The sequence below is a fragment of the Taudactylus pleione genome, unplaced genomic scaffold (genome assembly GCF_031769625.1).
Source record: "Taudactylus pleione unplaced genomic scaffold, aTauple2 ptg001597l, whole genome shotgun sequence".
Classification (NCBI taxonomy): domain Eukaryota; kingdom Metazoa; phylum Chordata; class Amphibia; order Anura; family Myobatrachidae; genus Taudactylus; species Taudactylus pleione.
Genome location: NW_028285994.1, coordinates 1,295,220 through 1,316,587, shown reverse-complemented (window position 1 = coordinate 1,316,587; position 21,368 = coordinate 1,295,220). Strand labels below are relative to the sequence as shown.

Below are 21,368 nucleotides of genomic sequence, written 5' to 3'. Positions count from 1 at the left end.
AGCGAGTGGAGTGAGGAGATTCCTGGATATACATACAGCAGCAGATAGGGGAGTACCTGCAATGTACAAGCAGCGAGTGCCGTAAGGAGATTCCTGGATATACATACAGCAGCAGATAGGGGAGTACCTGCAATGTACAAGCAGGGAGTGCAGTAAGGAGATTCCTGAATATACATGCAGCAGCAGTTTGGGGAGTACCTGCAATGTTCAAGCAGTGAGTGCAGTAAGGATATTCCTGGATATACATACAGCAGCAGATAGGGGAGTACCTGCTATGTACAAGCAGTGAGTGCAGTGAGGAGATTCCTGGGTATATATACAGCAGCAGATAGGGGAGTACCTGCAATGTATAACGGTGAGTACAGTAAGGATATTCCTGGATATACATACAGCAGCAGATAGGGGAGTACATGCAATGTACAAGCAGTGAGTGCAGTAAGGAGATTCCTGGATTTACGTACAGCAGCAGATAGGGGAGTACCTGCAATGTATAAGCAGTGAGTGCAGTAAGGAGATTCCTGGATATACATACAGCAGCAGATAGAGGAGTACCTACAATGTATAAGCAGTGAATGCAGTGAGGAGATTCCTGGATATACATGCAGCAGCAGATAGGGGAGTACATGCAATGTACAAGCAGTGAGTGCAGTAAGGAGATTCCTGGATATACATACAGCAGCAGATAGGGGAGTACCTACAATGTATAAGCAGTGAGTACAGTAAGGAGATTCCTGGATATACAGTACATACAGCAGCAGATAGGGGAGTACCTGCAATGTATAAGCAGTGAGTGCAGTAAGGAGATTCCTGGATATACATACAGCAGCAGATAGGGGAGTACCTACAATGTATAAGCAGTGAGTGCAGTGAAGAGATTCCTGGATATACATACAGCAGCAGATATGGGAGTACATACAATGTACAAGCAGTGAGTGCAGTAAGGAGATTCCTGGATATACATTCAGAAGCAGATAGGGGAGTACATGCTATGTATAAGCAGTGAGTGCAGTAAGGAGATTCCTGGATATACATACAGCAGCAGATAGGGGAGTACCTGCAATGTACAAGCAGTGAGTGCAGTAAGGAGTTTCCTGGGTATATATACAGCAGCAGATAGGGGAGTACCTGCTATGTACAAGCAGCGAGTGCAGTGAGGAGATTCCTGTATATACATACAGCAGCAGATAGGGGAGTACATGCAATGTACAAGCAGTGAGTGCAGTAAGGAGATTCCTGGATATACATACAGCAGCAGATAGGGGAGTACCTGCAAGGTACATGCAGTGAGTGCAGTAAGGAGATTCCTGGATATACATACAGCAGCAGATAGGGGAGTACCTGCAATGTTCAAGCAGTCAGTCCAGTAAGGAGATTCTTGGTTATACATACAGCAGCAGATAGGGGAGTACCTGCAATGTACATGCAGTGAGTGCAGTAAGCAGATTCCTGGATATACATACAGCAGCAGATAGGGGAGTACCTGCAATGTACAAGCAGTGAGTGCAGTAAGGAGATTCCTGGATGTACATACAGCAGCAGATAGATTAGTACTAGCAATGTACAAGCAGCGTGTGCAGTAAGGAGATTCCTGGATATACATACAGCAGCAGATAGGGGAGTACCTGCAATGTACAAGCAGGGAGTGCAGTAAGGAGATTCCTGGATATACATACAGCAGCAGTTTGGGGAGTACCTGCAATGTACAAGCAGTGAGTGCAGTGAGGAGATTCCTGGATATACATACAGCAGCAGATAGGGGAGTACCTGCAATGTATAAGCAGCGAGTGCAGTAAGGAGATTCCTGGATATACATACAGCAGCAGATAGGGGAGTACCTGCTATGTACAAGCAGTGAGTGCAGTGAGGAGATTCCTGGGTATATATACAGCAGCAGATAGGGGAGTACCTGCAATGTATAACAGTGAGTGCAGTAAGCATATTCCTGGATATACATACAGCAGCAGATAGGGGAGTACCTGCAATGTACAAGCAGTGTGTGCAGTAAGGAGATTCCTGGATATACATACAGCAGCAGATAGGGGAGTACCTGCAATGTACAAGCAGTGAGTGCAGTAAGGAGATTCCTGGATATACATACAGCAGCAGATAGGGGAGTACCTGCAATGTAGAAGCAGTGAGTGCAGTAAGGAGATTCCTGGATATACATACAGCAGCAGATAGGGGAGTACCTGCAATGTACAAGCAGTGAGTGCAGTAAGGAGATTCCTGGATATACATACAGCAGCAGATAGGGGAGTACCTGCAATGTACATGCAGTGAGTGCAGTAAGGAGATTCCTGAATATACATACAGCAGCAGATAGGGGAGTACCTGCAATGTACAAGCAGTGAGTGCAGTAAGGAGATTCCTGGATATATATACAGCAGCAGATAGGGGAGTACCTGCAATGTACAAGCAGTGAGTGCAGTGAGGAGATTCCTGGATATACATACAGCAGCAGATAGGGGAGTACATACAATGTACAAGCAGTGAGTGCAGTTATGAGATTCCTGGATATACATACAGCAGCAGATAGGGGAGTACCTGCTATGTACAAGCAGCGAGTGCAGTGAGGAGATTCCTGGCTATACATACAGCAGCAGATAGGGGAGTACCTGCTATGTACAAGCAGCGAGTGCAGTGAGAAGATTCCTGGATATACATACAGCAGCAGATAGGGGAGTACCTGCTATGTACAAGCAGTGAGTGCAGTGAGGATATTCCTGTATATACATACAGCAGCAGATAGGGGAGTACCTGCAAAGTATAAGCAGCGAGTGCAGTAAGGAGATTCCTGGCTATGTATACAGCAGCAGATAGGGGAGTACCTGCAATGTACATGCAGTTAGTGCAGTAAGGAGATTCCTGGATATACATACAGCAGCAGATAGGGGAGTACCTTGAATGTACAAGCAGTGAGTGCAGTAAGGAGATTCCTGGATATACATACAGCAGCAGATAGGGGAGTACCTGCAATGTACAAGCAGTGAGTGCAGTAAGGAGATTCCTGGATATACATACAGCAGCAGATAGGGGAGTACCTGCAATGTACAAGCAGTGAGTGCAGTAAGGAGATTCCTGGATATACATACAGCAGCAGATAGGGGAGTACCTGCAATGTACAAGCAGTGAGTGCAGTAAGGAGATTCCTGGATATACATACAGCAGCAGATAGGGTAGTACCTGCTATGTACAAGCAGCGAGTGCAGTGAGGAGATTCCTGGATATACATACAGCAGCAGATAGGGGAGTACCTGCTATGTACAAGCAGCGAGTACAGTGAGGAGATTCCTTTATATACATACAGCAGCAGATAGGGGAGTACCTGCTATGTACAAGCAGCGAGTGCAGTGAGGAGATTCCTGGATATACATACAGCAGCAGATAGGGGAGTACCTGCTATGTACAAGCAGTGAGTGCAGTGAGGAGATTCCTGTATATACATACAGCAGCAGATAGGGGAGTACCTGCAATGTATAAGCAGCGAGTGCAGTAAGGAGATTCCTGGCTATGTATACAGCAGCAGATAGGGGAGTACCTGCAATGTACAAGCAGTGAGTGCAGTAAGGAGATTCCTGGATATACATACAGCAGCAGATAGGGGAGTACCTGCAATGTATAAGCAGTGAGTGCAGTAAGGAGATTCCTGGATATACATACAGCAGCAGATAGGGGAGTACCTGCAATGTACAAGCAGCGAGTGCAGTAAGGAGATTCCTGGATATACATACAGCAGCAGATAGGGGAGTTCCTGCAATTTATAAGCAGTGAGCGCAGTAAGGAGATTCCTGGATATACATACAGCAGCAGATAGCGGAGTACCTGCAATGTACAAGCAGCGAGCGCAGTAAGGAGATTCCTGGATATACATACAGCAGCAGATAGGGGAGTACCTGCAATGTACAAGCAGTGAGTGCAGTAAGGAGATTCCTGGATATACATACAGCAGCAGATAGGGGAGTACCTGCAATGTACAAGCAGTGAGTGCAGTAAGGAGATTCCTGGATATACATACAGCAGCAGATAGGGGAGTACCTGCAATGTATAAGCAGTGAGTGCAGTAAGGAGATTCCTGGATATACATACAGCAGCAGATAGGGGAGTACCTGCAATGTATAAGCAGTGAGGAGATTCCTGGATATTCATACAGCAGCTGTTAGTGATGGGGAATTGGCTTATTCCCACAAGTATGTTTGATTTCCTTCAGAAAGTGTTCTGGGTTTCAGGATGTTCTCTTTCATTTTTCCTCCTGCATAACTCTGTCATAGTTATTAAAAAGTACACTTATAATCTAACACTTGAAACTAACCCTAAAGGTACGTACACACACAACGTTTTTTTGAACAATTTAACTATAACGACGTCGTTATCGTTTAAAAAAATCGTTCAGTGTAAAACGATGAACGATTATCGTTCATGCGCGTTCACGTTTGTCGATTGTAGTTTGTAGCTCAGTCAGACTGGCCAACTGAACGATTTTCAATAGAAGTTGCAACATTTTACCTTCAACACACTGAAAATCGTTTATTATGTAAAGTAAAACCAAATCGTTCATTACTAACATCGTTGTGTGTGTACGCACCTTAACTATAGCAGCCTGACAGACCACTAATAAGTATAGCTACAAACGTGTGTCTGTGTGTTCACTGATTGGAAACCCTCCCCCAACACTTAACACACACTAGATTGGGATGCAGTAAAGTCTAAATCCCCCCATACGTCATCAATTGATTGCCGCAATCGATTGTGTATAAAAATCTTTCCCTTCTTCAATTGACTACAGATTGGAGAATTGCCACAATCGATTGAAAAAGGGAAAGATTTTTATACACAATCGATTGCAAATTGCATGATTGCTGCAAACAATCTCTGATGTATGGGGGTCTTTAGATAAACAATAATTGATATGGGAGTAGACCGTCACACATTCACCCCCAAAAAATAAAATCCTTACTTCATTTATAGTACTGTCAGCTAATATAAAAGTAGTAGATTAACTAAAATAATTTTTTAAAACTGCGCAATGGCAATCAAGGTAACCGCATCTGATGAGAACAGTAGTACATTAGCAGCCAAAGGCTCTAGCAGCGGTGGGTTAGGATGAGAGCTTACACTCTATAGGGGAGGGGCAGATAGACAGGGGTGACACAGAGGGGAGAGACAGTGAGTGAGGAGCATAGAGCGGTGGGTTAGGATGAGAGCTTACACTCTATAGGGGAGGGGCAGAGAGACAGGGGTGACACAGAGGGGAGAGACAGTGAGTGAGGAGCATAGAGCGGTGGGTTAGGATGAGAGCTTACACTCTATAGGGGAGGGGCAGAGAGACAGGGGTGACACAGAGGGGAGAGACAGTGACTGAGGAGCATAGAGCGGTGGGTTAGGATGAGAGCTTACACTCTATAGGGGAGGGGCAGACAGACAGGGGTGACACAGAGGGGAGATAGTGAGTGAGGAGCATAGAGCGGTGGGGTAGGATGAGAGGTTACACTATAGGGGAGGGGCAGAGAGACAGGGGTGACACAGAGGGGAGAGACAGTGAGTGAGGAGCATAGAGCGGTGGGTTAGGATGAGAGCTTACACTCTATAGGGGAGGGGCAGAGAGACAGGGGTGACACAGAGGGGAGAGACAGTGAGTGAGGAGCATAGAGTGGTGGGTTAGGAAGAGAGGTTACACTATAGGGGAGGGGCAGAGAGACAGGGGTGACACAGAGGGGAGAGACAGTGAGTGAGGAGCATAGAGTGGTGGGTTAGGATGAGAGCTTACACTCTATAGGGGAGGGGCAGAGAGACAGGGGTGACACAGAGGGGAGAGACAGTGAGTGAGGAGCATAGAGCGGTGGGTTAGGATGAGAGCTTACACTCTATAGAGGAGGGGCAGACAGACAGGGGTGACACAGAGGGGAGAGACAGTGAGTGAGGAGCATAGAGCGGTGGGTTAGGATGAGAGCTTACACTCTATAGGGGAGGGGCAGAGAGACAGGGGTGACACAGAGGGGAGAGACAGTGAGTGAGGAGCATAGAGTGGTGGGTTAGGGTGAGAGCTTACACTCTATAGGGGAGGGGCAGAGAGACAGGGGTGACACAGAGGGGAGAGACAGTGAGTGAGGAGCATAGAGCGGTGGGTTAGGATGAGAGCTTACACTCTATAGGGGAGGGGCAGACAGACAGGGGTGACACAGAGGGGAGATAGTGAGTGAGGAGCATAGAGCGGTGGGGTAGGATGAGAGGTTACACTATAGGGGAGGGGCAGAGAGACAGGGGTGACACAGAGGGGAGAGACAGTGAGTGAGGAGCATAGAGCGGTGGGGTAGGATGAGAGGTTACACTATAGGGGAGGGGCAGAGAGACAGGGGTGACACAGAGGGGAGAGACAGTGAGTGAGGAGCATAGAGCGGTGGGTTAGGATGAGAGCTTACACTCTATAGGGGAGGGGCAGACAGTGAGTGAGGAGCATAGAGTGGTGGGTTAGGAAGAGAGGTTACACTATAGGGGAGGGGCAGAGAGACAGGGGTGACACAGAGGGGAGAGACAGTGAGTGAGGAGCATAGAGTGGTGGGTTAGGATGAGAGCTTACACTCTATAGGGGAGGGGCAGAGAGACAGGGGTGACACAGAGGGGAGAGACAGTGAGTGATGAGCATAGAGCGGTGGGTTAGGATGAGAGCTTACACTCTATAGAGGAGGGGCAGACAGACAGGGGTGACACAGAGGGGAGAGACAGTGAGTGAGGAGCATAGAGCGGTGGGTTAGGATGAGAGCTTACACTCTATAGGGGAGGGACAGACAGACAGGGGTGACACAGAGGGGAGAGACAGTGAGTGAGGAGCATAGAGCGGTGGGTTAGGATGAGAGCTTACACTCTATAGGGGAGGGGCAGAGAGACAGGGGTGACACAGAGGGGAGAGACAGTGAGTGAGGAGCATAGAGTGGTGGGTTAGGGTGAGAGGTTACACTATAGGGGAGGGGCAGAGAGACAGGGGTGACACAGAGGGGAGAGACACTATAGGGTCTCAGCACTGAAGGGGTTAACCCCCATGCTGTGCCGCCATTTTTAAAAGGCGCCAGGCACCCATTGTAAATGTTTACTCCGCGCTATGCGCTGAGTGTTGATAAGTGTGCTTTTAATGTTTTATATGCTGCGGCCTGGACTTGATACACTGGGGGAGTGTAGGTAGAGTGTGTCATGGCCTCTGCGGGACAGGGAGAGCCAGATCCCACTGCGACCAGCGCTGAAACAGTTACTGTCCCAGTGAGGACACAGTTTAAAAGCACTTCACATGGTTTATGATAAACTGTATTAAAATATATATGTATTTCTGTAATGTACTGCAGCTGATCTGCAATGCATTAATGCATGAAGCAGAGTATATTTAATAGGCTATGCACTATATGGTAAATGTATATTTTGTAGAGAAAATGCACTTCTTGAATATATGCCTGTATATGACATGAGCAGCCTCTGTGTCTGCAGATACTAGATGCTGATTGTGATTCCCTTAGCAGGAGGTGTGATGAATATGGTGACTGGAAGGTCTCTGTGTGAAGGTGTCATATAGCCAAACACTACATGTACAGAACTTACTTTGGAAAGACAATTTGTTTTTAAGAACCTTTTGGATGTCGCTGAATAGTGTTAGGGTTGGAAATGCCAAACTGATAAGGATGAATGTCATTTACCATTTCCTGTGAAATGTTATATCAACATTATAGGAGACAGTATAATGTATGATAAATCAGTTTGTGTTGGTGGATTAGGAAGGAGGATATTGAGAGACTCCTTTGAAATGTAAAATGTTGTTAATTTATGTTTTCTGAGCTAGAATGATTGGCTGGAAGGAGCACAGGGTGGATTTGCCCCCCTGTGATGTTGTGTGTAAGAATGACATAAAAAGAGGGACTGTGAGCCCTGTGTATGTACAACCCTGTAACTTCTGTGTGGAGAAGATTTGCTGTAACATCCTGTATGCTGATATTCCCCCTTCAGGCGGAAGGGAGGGTCTTTTTTAAGACTTTGAGCAATAAACACCTTGCCTGACTTCAATTGTGCCTCAATCCTGCGACCAACAGAATTGCGCAAACCGCTATTCCGTTCTCCTGCTGTTCTGGGTAAGAGCTCCGTGTCTCCAAGTTCAAGCTCTCTGCCAAGCTACCGTGCAGACCTGGTCCATTGCGAGGGATCAGGTGCGAACAGCCAACACCAAACAGGAGGTGTGTCCGCAGTTAGTCAACGCATACGCAGCAGAAGCGGCACCAGGCAGGAGCCTGAGTGTACCTAATAAGCGGTTCCAAACGCCGATGGTAGAGTTTGGTGGTGGTAGCATCGTTACACGCCAACGGCGCAGTGGGCGGAGTCAGTGACAGGTGGTCACTGACGGTGAGTGGGAGTCCAAAAGCGCTAACCCGTGACCAGGGACGGCCCAGGCGAAAGGCGTCCGGTCACAGTAGGGGTAGACAGACAGACAGGGTGACACAGAGGGGAGAGACAGTAAGGAAGGAGCATAGAGCGGTGGGTTAGGGTGAGAGCCTTTTTGGTGAGTACAGTAATGGCGCGGTCACACAACACCTGAGAGAACAGTATTATTTACAGGTGGTCAGGGATGGGTCCATAAAGCTGGTGCACATGGCGACCTCTTTGGCACTCGGGTCAGTGATGTGCGGGCAAGTGAGGCTGAGGTCACTGCCAGTGCCTCCCCAGCCATTTACCTCACCGCACGTCACTGCCAGTGCCTCCCCAGCCATTTACCTCACCGCACGTCACTGCCAGTGCCTCCCCAGCCATTTACCTCACCGCACGTCACTGCCAGTGCCTCCCCAGCCATTTACCTCACCGCACGTCACTGCCAGTGCCTCCCCAGCCATTTACCTCACCTCACTTCACTGCCAGTGCCTCCCCAGCCATTTACCTCACCTAACATCACTGCCAGTGCCTCCCCAGCCATTTACCTCACCGCACGTCACTGCCAGCGCCTCCCCAGCCATTTACTTCACCGCACGTCACTGCCAGTGCCTCCCCAGCCATTTACCTCACCGCACGTCACTGCCAGTGCCTCCCCAGCCATTTACCTCACCGCACGTCACTGCCAGTGCCTCCCCAGCCATTTACCTCACCGCACGTCACTGCCAGCGCCTCCCCAGCCATTTACCTCGCCGCACATCACTGCCAGTGCCTCCCCAGCCATTTACCTCACCGCACGTCACTGCCAGTGCCTCCCCAGCCATTTACCTCACCGCACGTCACTGACTCGGGATATGTTACGGTTGTATGAGTATGTTTAAGTGAATAGGGGCAGTTTCTGCTGCTGTATTAGAGAGGTGCCTAATTGTGAATGCGTTTGTTACCCACAATTGGTCTATTACATGTAGCCTGTGACGTGGGCATGGGGCATATACAACCGCCGCTGACCGGAATGTATGTGCAGTGCTTCTTATGGCATAAGTCTTTTTTTTTTTTTTTAAGAGTAATTTAAATGGGCAGCATCAGCCCCCCTGTCAGTATCGGCCTCCCCTGTAAGTATCGCCCCCCCCGTCAGTATCGGCCTCCCATGTCAGTATCGGCCCCCTCTGTCAGTATCGGCCTCCCCCTGTCAGTATCGGCCCCCCTGTCAGTATCGGCCCCCCTGTCAGTATCGGCCCCCTCTGTCAGTATCGGCCCCCTCTGTCAGTATCGGCCCCCTCTGTCAGTATCGGCCCCCCCTGTCAGTATCGGCCCCCCTTGTCAGTATCGGCCTCCCCCTGTCAGTATCGCCCCCCCGTCAGAATCAGCCCCCCTGTCAATATTGCAGGATCCTGTACAGAACCAGTCCGAGTGTAACGGACTAACCCCTCCGCCGTGTAGCAGAACTGTGGGCCTGATTGCCAATTGGACCGTATTGCCCAGCAGCAAGGGAGCGGCTGTGTAATACTGTACAACTAAACGCAGCCGGGGGTGTCTGTAGGAGATGGACGCCTCCTGCGTGCGTCTGTATCCGAGTGCAGGGTCCGTAGATGCTGATTAGATGACGACGGTCACTGCCCTCGGCCAGTCTGTGTAAGGAGAAGGTTACTCAGCCATGGCCGCCGGAACCCCTGTGCCGGGTCCCAAAGGTGCAGATCCCCAAACATCGGATTTGCAGGTTGTATGACCCCCTTATCTCAGGTTGTGTGTGTGGAGACTGGTACAGAGGCTGCCTCTGTTCCTCATCAGCTAGAACCTGTCAGAGAGCGAGGAATTGGCGGCGTTACAGAGAGGAATTGGCAGCGTTACAGAGAGGAATTGCCAGCGTTACAGAGAGGAATTGGCAGCGTTACAGAAAGGAATTACCAGTGTTACAGAGAGCGAGGAATTGCCAGCGTTACAGAGAGCGAGGAATTGCCAGCGTTACAGAGAGCGAGGAATTGCCAGCGTTACAGAGAGCGAGGAATTGCCAGCGTTACAGAGAGCGAGGAATTGCCAGCGTTACAGAGAGTGAGGAATTACCAGCGTTACAGAGAGGAATTACCAGCGTTACAGAGAGCGAGGAATTGCCAGCGTTACAGAGAGCCGGAATTGCCAGCGTTACAGAGAGCGAGGAATTGTCAGTATTACAGAGAGGAATTGCCAGCATTACAGAGAGGAATTACCAGCGTTAGAGAGAGCGAGGAATTGCCAGCGTTACAGAGAGCGAGGAATTGCCAGCGTTACAGAGAGGAATTACCAGCGTTACAGAGAGGAATTGCCAGCGTTACAGAGAGGAATTGTCAGCATTACAGAGAGGAATTGCCAGCGTTACAGAGAGGAATTGCCAGCGTTACAGAGAGCGAGGAATTGCCAGCGTTACAGAGAGCGAGGAATTACCAGCGTTACAGAGAGGAATTACCAGCGTTACAGAGAGGAATTGCCAGCGTTACAGAGAGGAATTGCTAGCATTACAGAGAGGAATTGGCAGCGTTACAGAGAGGAATTACCAGTGTTGCAGAGAGCGAGGAATTGCCAGCGTTACAGAGAGCGAGGAATTGCCAGCGTTACAGAGAGCGAGGAATTGCCAGCGTTACAGAGAGCGAGGAATTGCCAGCGTTACAGAGAGCGAGGAATTGCCAGCGTTACAGAGAGCAAGGAATTGCCAGCGTTACAGAGAGCGAGGAATTACCAGCGTTAGAGAGGAATTACCAGCGTTACAGAGAGCGAGGAATTGCCAGCGTTACAGAGAGCCGGAATTGCCAGCGTTACAGAGAGCGAGGAATTGGCAGTATTACAGAGAGGAATTGCCAGCATTACAGAGAGGAATTACCAGCGTTAGAAAGAGCGAGGAATTGCCAGCGTTACAGAGAGCGAGGAATTGCCAGCGTTACAGAGAGCGAGGAATTGCCAGCGTTACAGAGAGGAATTGCCAGCGTTACAGAGAGGAATTGTCAGCATTACAGAGAGGAATTGCCAGCGTTACAGAGAGGAATTACCAGCGTTACAGAGAGCGAGGAATTGCCAGCGTTACAGAGAGCGAGGAATTGCCAGCGTTACAGAGAGGAATTACCAGCGTTACAGAGAGCAATTGCCAGCGTTACAGAGAGCGAGGAATTGCCAGCGTTACAGAGAGGAATTGCTAGCATTACAGAGAGGAATTGCCAGCGTTACAGAGAGGAATTGCCAGCGTTACAGAGAGGAATTACCAGCGTTACAGAGAACGAGGAATTGCCAGCGTTACAGAGAGGAATTACCAGCGTTACAGAGAGCGAAGAATTGCCGGCATTACAGAGAGGAATAGCTAGCATTACAGAGAGCGAGGAATTGCCAGCGTTACAGAGAGGAATTACCAGCGTTACAGAGAGGAATTGCCAGCGTTACAGAGAGCGAGGAATTGGCAGCGTTACAGAGAGGAATTACCAGCGTTACAGAGAGGAATTACCAGCGTTACAGAGAGGAATTGCCAGCGTTACAGAGACGAATTGCCAGCGTTACAGAGAGGAATTACCAGCAATACAGAGAGAAATTGCCAGCGTTACAGAGAGGAATTGCCAGCGTTACAGAGAGCGAGTAATTGCCAGCGTTACAGGGAGGAATTGCCAGCGTTACAGAGAGGAATTGCCAGCGTTACAGAGAGGAATTGCCAGCGTTACAGAGAGGAATTGGCAGCGTTACAGAGAGGAATTGGCAGCGTTACAGAGAGGAATTGCCAGCGTTACAGAGAGGAATTACCAGCGTTACAGAGAGGAATTACCAGCGTTACAGAGAGTGAGGAATTGCCAGCGTTACAGAGTGGCGGAATTGCCAGCATTACAGAGAGGAATTGGCAGCGTTACAGAGAGCGAGGAATTGCCAGCGTTACAGAGAGCCGGAATTGCCAGCGTTACAGAGAGGAATTGCCAGCGTTACAGAGAGCGAGGAATTGCCAGTGTTACAGAGAGCGAGGAATTGCCAGCGTTACAGAGAGGAATTGCCGGTGTTACAGAGAGCGAGGAATTACCAGTGTTACAGAGAGCGAGGAATTGCCAGCGTTACAGAGAGCCGGAATTGCCAGTGTTACAGAGAGCGAGGAATTGCCAGCGTTACAGAGAGCTGGAATTGCCAGCGTTACAGAGAGCGAGGAATTGCCAGCGTTACAGAGAGCGAGGAATTGCCAGCGTTACAGAGAGGAATTGCCGGCATTACAGAGAGCGAGGAATTGCCTGCGTTACAGAGAGGAATTGCCAGTGTTACAGAGAGCGAGGAATTGCCAGCGTTACAGAGGCGATGGGCTGAGATCCGGGATGTGCGAGGGCTGCTGACACCGGCTACATCCCCGGGGGCCACATCCATCATTGTACCAGCTTTATACCTGTATAATAGTCTGCTCTCTGCCGCTACAGAGGGGATCGTACACACATCTCCTAATGGAACGCGTGTACATATATGAGCATTGCGTGTATATTACACAGGATAATGCTGGTTCTTGCCCCTGGAACTGTTCAGGTTACATCACGGGAGGGGTAACGGAGAGCTGGATGGAAGTAACGGCACACCGGGACATATAGGGACTGGCCAGGGGTACAGAGGGGTTTTCTATTGGCTTCCAGCTCTCCCAGACTGATCCCGGGCCTATGACAGATGTGTTATAATGCTCTCTGTGTGTAACAGTCCTGACCTGTGCGTCATGCTCCATAATCTCAGGAAATAAGAGACCTTTTACCCTATTACACAATACATCATACATTATTCAAAGCAAAATTCCTTATGTGCGATCATTTAAAAAAGCCGTGTAACAGCCGTGTATCAGCCGTGTATCAGACGTGTATCAGACGTGTATCAGACGTGTATCAGCCGTGTATCAGACGTGTATCAGACGTGTATTAGCCGTGTAATTAATATTAGTGACATAATACAAATATATTTTGTGATAACATTTCTCAGTGCTTTGTCCAGTGGCCTAACTAGGGCAGGGCGAGCAGGGTGCGTGCCCTGGGCGTCGTGGGAGCGGCAGAGCGGGGGGGCGCTGTCGGCCACGGTCCGGCCCGCCCTAGTTAAGCCACCAGTGTAGCGCCGACCGCAGTGAGTGCGGTCAGCGCTACACATTTACACAGGACCGGTGCTAGGCTTCCAGCGCCGGTCCTGTGCTGCACAGCTGAGCCCCTTCCCTCCACCTGAGCGCTTGCCCAATAGCACCAGGAGGCGGGCTCAGGCTGTGCATAACACACACATCGCCGCCAGCGCTGGCAGCGATGCGTGTGTTAAACAGCAGCCAATGAGGGTCAGATAGACTCTCATTAACTGCTGCAGCACCCACTGCAAGAGCCGGACTTCCGTCCAGCTCCTGCAGTGGGTAATGGGACAGACGTCATGACATCATGACGTCTCTCCCATAATGCTGAGCGCGCCAGCCCGGGAGGAATGGCAGGCGGTGGGAGAGGTGTTGCGGTCCGGAGCAGCAGCGTGGATTCAGGTAAGTATGTTTTTATATATTTTTTAAAAAACCTGCCAGCACTATCGGGGGAGGGGGGTGGCTACTACTGGGGGGGACCTCTACTGGGGGTGGGGGCACAACGGGGGGGGGGTGGCTACTACTGGGGGCACCATTATTGGGAGGACCTCTACTGGGGGGGCTATTACAGGGGGCACTTAATCCTGGCCTGCTGCTCACCTGCAGTTTGTTGCGCAGCTGATGACAGAACTCAGCAAACATAGTGTTGGCATAGGGCTAAGGAAGTGTGTGGGCATAAACCTCTGTCGTTCTTAACTCCTGTACTGCTGCCCCCCAGACTCAGACGTGTTCCAGGGTGGCCCTGCGGAGTAGTTCAGGGCAGACCTGTATTCCCTGTGCACAGCTGCACCCCATGTTTTCCGGGCAGATCTCCTTCCTGATGATCCTGCTGTGGGAATATCCTGGGACCAGTCTGAGTGACAGAATTACGGTGTCTCCGGGGTTAAAGGCGTCTCCAGTAATAGTTATTTACCGTACATACAAGAATGTGCCCATCTGGGGCCAACTCAAACAGGGGCACGGCCGGAACTGGGTGCAGGCTCACCCACACCGAGCAGGCCGGGGGCAAGTGCTGCTCCAGCTGCGGCTGCCAGGTGACTGGAAGTGAGTGTATTATAGCTGCAGAGGGCTGCCAGGTGACTGGTGTATTATAGCTGCGGCTGCCAGGTGACTGGTGTATTATAGCTGTGGCTGCCAGGTGACTGGTGTATTATAGCTGCGGCTGCCAGGTGACTGGTGTATTATAGCTGTGGCTGCCAGGTGACTGGTGTATTATAGCTGTGGCTGCCAGGTGACTGGTGTATTATAGCTGTGGCTGCCAGGTGACTGGTGTATTATAGCTGTGGCTGCCAGGTGACTGGTGTATTATAGCTGCAGAGGGCTGCGGGTCACTATCACATATCACATCCATTCATGTCCCGTTACTCCCCTGCTGGAGGCGCTTCCTCTATGTACCCTCCCAGTAATGACACCTGCCCTGTCCCGTCCTCAGCTTTAACCCTTTCACGTTTAGAGGAGAAGACTCTCGCCCGCGCCGTGCTTGGTCACCAGCTCTGGGGGTGTATGAGGACCCCCCAGTCATTGTGCTGTTACAGGGCCTGATTCAGCTGGGATCGCAATTGCAAACATCGAAGCAGCCGAGTGATGTTTATCATGCGCGCATGCAGTATAGTGCTGCGATCCCACAGCGATGGTACACGCAGAAATGATTGATAGCGAGCAAGGGTTTTTGGGGGAGGTGACAGGGAGGTGGCCATAAAAATACCTGTGTGCCTCAGTTATCGTTTGGACGCTGTTTAATGGGCGTCCATAATTTAGCCCGTGCGATCACCTCCGCAGCTGTTAGGCTCCCTGGGGGGGGGTAACGTCTGTCCCCTGTTCATGATCGTATCCGAGATCGGGCTGAAGATCTGGACCTTACAGATCTGTATGGAATCGTTCTGATCAGAGAAACCCAGAAATAAGCGTTTTCATATGAGCGCGATGAGCAGATGGCGATTCCCCGAGGACACATTACACAATTCCGCACCTGCCGCAGATCCGTCGCCTCTCAGCGCTTTATAAGACACAGACCCGACCGTCTATTAGATTATTTCATCTCTGGCAGTGGGACAGGGACGTCTTGTAGCCGGTTCTCCTATTCCTAAAACCTGTTCCCTTCCCCCTGATGTTCTCCACGTTTCCGTCTACTCTGTAAATACGGGAGGGGGGGTCTCAGACTGCGGAGGATGTTCTCCACGTTTCCGTCTACTCTGTAAATACGGGAGGGGGGGTCTCAGACTGCGGAGGATGTTCCCCAAACACTCTAAGTTCTCTCAGATGATTTATCATTGTTCTTTATGGTAACAAATATGGAAATCACATTAAATTACATCAATATCACATTTTCCTAAAATGCAGGAAACCTTTTGATACATTCATCCGAACTGTTTCACTACCAAGTCGTTTATATATTATATATTATAATAAAGACTAATGTAATGCTGTATTTCTACATGTTATAATAACAATATTTTTAATGTCACTCGATTGATTTATATCATAGCAGGAGCAATAGGGAGAAGGAGCCTGATTTTCTGTAGCTGTTGCTTTAATCTTTTCTTTTTGTAAAATGCTGGTTTTTCACCACTCTCAGATTACCGTCTATTGTGCATTTACAAAACCAGCACCGAATTGCTATGGAGAATGATGTAAGGCGATATATACCGTGATGGCGGGGAATCCACATGTACAGGCTGATATATAGAGCTGGACCCTCTGGTAATAAACGCATTTTGCATAGGTTGCAGAGAGGGAATGAAGTTCAGACGCGCCCAACTGTAAAACAGTAGTATATAGGCAAAGTTTGTGCCAAGAGAGAACAGTAGTATATATGGGTTACACCAGGAGAGAACAGTAGTATATATGGGTTACACCAGGAGAGAACAGTAGTATATATGGGTTACACCAGGAGAGAACAGTAGTATATATGGGTTACACCAGGAGAGAACAGTAATATATATGGGTTACACCAGGAGAGAACAGTAGTATATATGGGTTACACCAGGAGAGAACAGTAGTATATATGGGTTACACCAGGAGAGAACAGTAGTATATATGGGTTACACCAGGAGAGAACAGTAATATATATGGGTTACACCAGGAGAGAACAGTAGTATATATGGGTTACACCAGGAGAGAACAGTAGTATATATGGGTTACACCAGGAGAGAACAGTAGTATATATGGGTTACACCAGGAGAGAGCAGTAGTATATATGGGTTACACCAGGAGAGAGCAGTAGTATATATGGGTTACACCAGGAGAGAGCAGTAGTATATATGGGTTACACCAGGAGAGAGCAGTAGTATATATGGGTTACACCAGGAGAGAACAGTAATATATATGGGTTACACCAGGAGAGAACAGTAGTATATATGGGTTACACCAGGAGAGAACAGTAGTATATATGGGTTACACCAGGAGAGAACAGTAGTATATAGGCAAAGTTTGTGCCAAGAGAGAACAGTAGTATATATGGGTTACACCAGGAGAGAACAGTAGTATATATGGGTTACACCAGGAGAGAACAGTAGTATATATGGGTTACACCAGGAGAGAACAGTAGTATATATGGGTTACACCAGGAGAGAACAGTAATATATATGGGTTACACCAGGAGAGAACAGTAGTATATATGGGTTACACCAGGAGAGAACAGTAGTATATATGGGTTACACCAGGAGAGAACAGTAGTATATATGGGTTACACCAGGAGAGAACAGTAATATATATGGGTTACACCAGGAGAGAACAGTAGTATATATGGGTTACACCAGGAGAGAACAGTAGTATATATGGGTTACACCAGGAGAGAACAGTAGTATATATGGGTTACACCAGGAGAGAACAGTAGTATATATGGGTTACACCAGGAGAGAGCAGTAGTATATATGGGTTACACCAGGAGAGAGCAGTAGTATATATGGGTTACACCAGGAGAGAGCAGTAGTATATATGGGTTACACCAGGAGAGAACAGTAATATATATGGGTTACACCAGGAGAGAACAGTAGTATATATGGGTTACACCAGGAGAGAACAGTAGTATATAGGCAAAGTTTGTGCCAGGAGAGAACAGTAGTATATATGGGTTACACCAGGAGAGAACAGTAGTATATATGGGTTACACCAGGAGAGAACAGTAGTATATATGGGTTACACCAGGAGAGAACAGTAATATATATGGGTTACACCAGGAGAGAACAGTAGTATATATGGGTTACACCAGGAGAGAACAGTAGTATATATGGGTTACACCAGGAGAGAACAGTAGTATATATGGGTTACACCAGGAGAGAACAGTAGTATATATGGGTTACACCAGGAGAGAGCAGTAGTATATATGGGTTACACCAGGAGAGAGCAGTAGTATATATGGGTTACACCAGGAGAGAGCAGTAGTATATATGGGTTACACCAGGAGAGAACAGTAATATATATGGGTTACACCAGGAGAGAACAGTAGTATATATGGGTTACACCAGGAGAGAGCAGTAGTATATATGGGTTACACCAGGAGAGAACAGTAGTATATATGGGTTACACCAGGAGAGAGCAGTAGTATATATATATGGGTTACACCAGGAGAGAACAGTAGTATATATGGGTTACACCAGGAGAGAGCAGTAGTGTATATGGGTTACACCAGGAGAGAACAGTAGTATATATGGGTTACACCAGGAGAGAGCAGTAGTATATATGTGCCTGGGTTACACCAGGAGAGAACAGTAGTATATATGGGTTACACCAGGAGAGAACAGTAGTATATATGGGTTACACCAGGAGAGAACAGTAATATATATGGGTTACACCAGGAGAGAACAGTAGTATATATGGGTTACACCAGGAGAGAACAGTAATATATATGGGTTACACCAGGAGAGAACAGTAGTATATATGGGTTACACCAGGAGAGAACAGTAGTATATATGGGTTACACCAGGAGAGAACAGTAGTATATATGGGTTACACCAGGAGAGAGCAGTAGTATATATGGGTTACACCAGGAGAGAGCAGTAGTATATATGGGTTACACCAGGAGAGAACAGTAGTATATATGGGTTACACCAGGAGAGAGCAGTAGTATATATATATGGGTTACACCAGGAGAGAACAGTAGTATATATGGGTTACACCAGGAGAGAGCAGTAGTGTATATGGGTTACACCAGGAGAGAACAGTAGTATATATGGGTTACACCAGGAGAGAGCAGTAGTATATATGTGCCTGGGTTACACCAGGAGAGAACAGTAGTATATATGCGTTACACCAGGAGAGAACAGTAGTATATATGGGTTACACCAGGAGAGAACAGTAGTATATATGGGTTACACCAGGAGAGAACAGTAATATATATGGGTTACACCAGGAGAGAACAGTAGTATATATGGGTTACACCAGGAGAGAACAGTAGTATATATGGGTTACACCAGGAGAGAACAGTAGTATATATGGGTTACACCAGGAGAGAACAGTAGTATATATGGGTTACACCAGGAGAGAACAGTAGTATATATGGGTTACACCAGGAGAGAGCAGTAGTATATATGGGTTACACCAGGAGAGAGCAGTAGTATATATGGGTTACACCAGGAGAGAGCAGTAGTATATATGGGTTACACCAGGAGAGAACAGTAGTATATATGGGTTACACCAGGAGAGAGCAGTAGTATATGTGTCTGGGTTACACCAGGAAAGAGCAGTAGTATATGTGCCTGGGTTACACCAGGAGAGAACAGTAGTATATGTGTCTGGGTTACACCAGGAGAGAACAGTAGTATATGTGCCTGGGTTACACCAGGAGAGAACAGTAGTATATGTGCCTGGGTTACACCAGGAGAGAACAGTAGTATATGTGCCTGGGTTACACCAGGAGAGAACAGTAGTATATGTGTCTGGGTTACACCAGGAGAGAACAGTAGTATATGTGCCTGGGTTACACCAGGAGAGAGCAGTAGTATATATGGGTTACACCAGGAGAGAGCAGTAGTATATATGGGTTACACCAGGAGAGAACAGTAGTATATGTGCCTGGGTTACACCAGGAGAGAACAGTAGTATATGCGCCTGGGTTACACCAGCAGAGAACAGTAGTATATGTGCCTGGGTTACACCAGGAGAGAACAGTAGTATATATGGGTTACACCAGGAGAGAGCAGTAGTATATATGTGCCTGGGTTACACCAGGAGAGAACAGTAGTATATATGGGTTACACCAGGAGAGAACAGTAGTATATATGGGTTACCCTGGAGAGATCAGTAGTATATGAGCCTGGGTTACACCAGGAGAGAACAGTAGTATATGTGCCTGGGTTACACCAGGAGAGAGAACAGTAGTATATGCGCCTATTGTTAGATACCAAAATTAACCAAATGCTCTATTTGGAATTACACTGTGATATAATTACCCAACTATAGGGTTCCTCAATTCTACAAACCACAAACAGCGATTTTCCTTATATGACCTTCTCTCTGTTACTGATGTAATTTACACAGGAGCCGCCTGGTGCGCTTTTCATAGGAATCGCTTCTTATCTGGCGCATTATGTGCTAATTCCAGTGTGTTTCCCAGATGACTTGTTATGTCAGAATGTCGGCAACGTGTCCAGCTGGCGTCATCTGCCCCTGGTGGTCCTGCAATGGGCTTTCACTGTTCCTATTCAGTATCGTTCCCACCTACCAGACAGAACATGTTATTGACGTTGCATTTGCTGATACATCCTCAGCACAACATTAATTACACATCCTGGGTGCAGTAATCACAGCCTTATGGTGATAAATATTATTACTTCTATTATAATTACTATAAACATACTAGGAGATTATATTTGTGCATATAAATCCGCCTGTGATTCTCCTGCACGTTTGGCCTCTTCCACATGAATATTCCGAGTTTTGGAAGAGAATTTGTAAAACCTTATTCCAGCCCATGTACTAACCGTTAGCGACCTTGTACCTATGATGAGATGTTTCTCGCTCAGCCCGTCGCCCTCTCACCATTTATTAATAGGATCGCTGTTCGGGAACCTGACGCGTTTCGGGAGCACATTGTGTTTTTCATTATTAAGACGTTTGCACTTTTTTAATGGTTCATTGTGATTCATTCCGTGTTTTAAAGGGACTTATTTAAATAAATTGTATAAAATCAAATAATCTTTGTACATAGGAAATATATTTATGTCACACAAATGGAAATAGTGATCATGAGCATCATTAATCCAGGTCAGGGGCTTGTTACGCAGAATGCTGGATTCTTTTTTCCGTTATTTGGAGCACAAAGCCTAATGTCCTCTATATTGTAAGATCTGTTAGAGTTTAGTAGTGCTCCTCGCAGTGTGGTGGTGCTCCTCGCAGTGTGGTGGTGCTGCTCGCAGTCTGGTGGTGCTCCTAGCAGTGTCGCAGTTCTCCTCGCATTGTAGTGGTGCTCCTCGCAGTGTGGTGGTTCTCCTCTCAGTGTGGCGGTTCTCCTCGCAGTGTGGCAGTTCTCCTCCCAGTGTGGTGGTTCTCCTCGCAGTGTGGCGGTTCTCCTCGCAGTGTGGTGGTGCTCCTCGCAGTGTCGCAGTTCTCGCAGTGTGGTGGTGCTCCTCGCAGTGTGGAGGTGCTCCTCGCAGTGTGGAGGTGCTCCTCGCAGTGTGGCGGTGCTCCTCGCAGTGTGGCAGTGCTCCTCGCAGTGTCTTGTAGTGATCCTCGCACCTTGCAGTGTTGTGGTGCTCCTCGCAGTCTGGCGGTGCTCCTCGCAATGTGGTGGTGCTCCTCGCAGTGTCTTGTAGTGATCCTCGCACCTTGCAGTGTTGTGGTTCTCCTCACAGTGTGGCGGTGCTCCTTGCAGTCTTGTGGCGGTGCTCCTCGCAGTCTGGTGGTGCTCCTTGCAGTGTCGCGGTTCTCCTCACATTGTAGTGGTGCTCCTCGCAGTGTGGCGGTT

General features: G+C 48.2%; 1 protein-coding gene across 1 annotated transcript in view; it reads left to right on the top strand.

Annotated features, from left to right (window-relative positions):
* The window catches only part of PPP1R16A (protein phosphatase 1 regulatory subunit 16A), a 155,453-nt gene that overhangs the window by 89,565 nt on the left and 44,520 nt on the right, over positions 1-21,368 (top strand). The gene's annotated exons all lie outside the window — the stretch shown is intronic.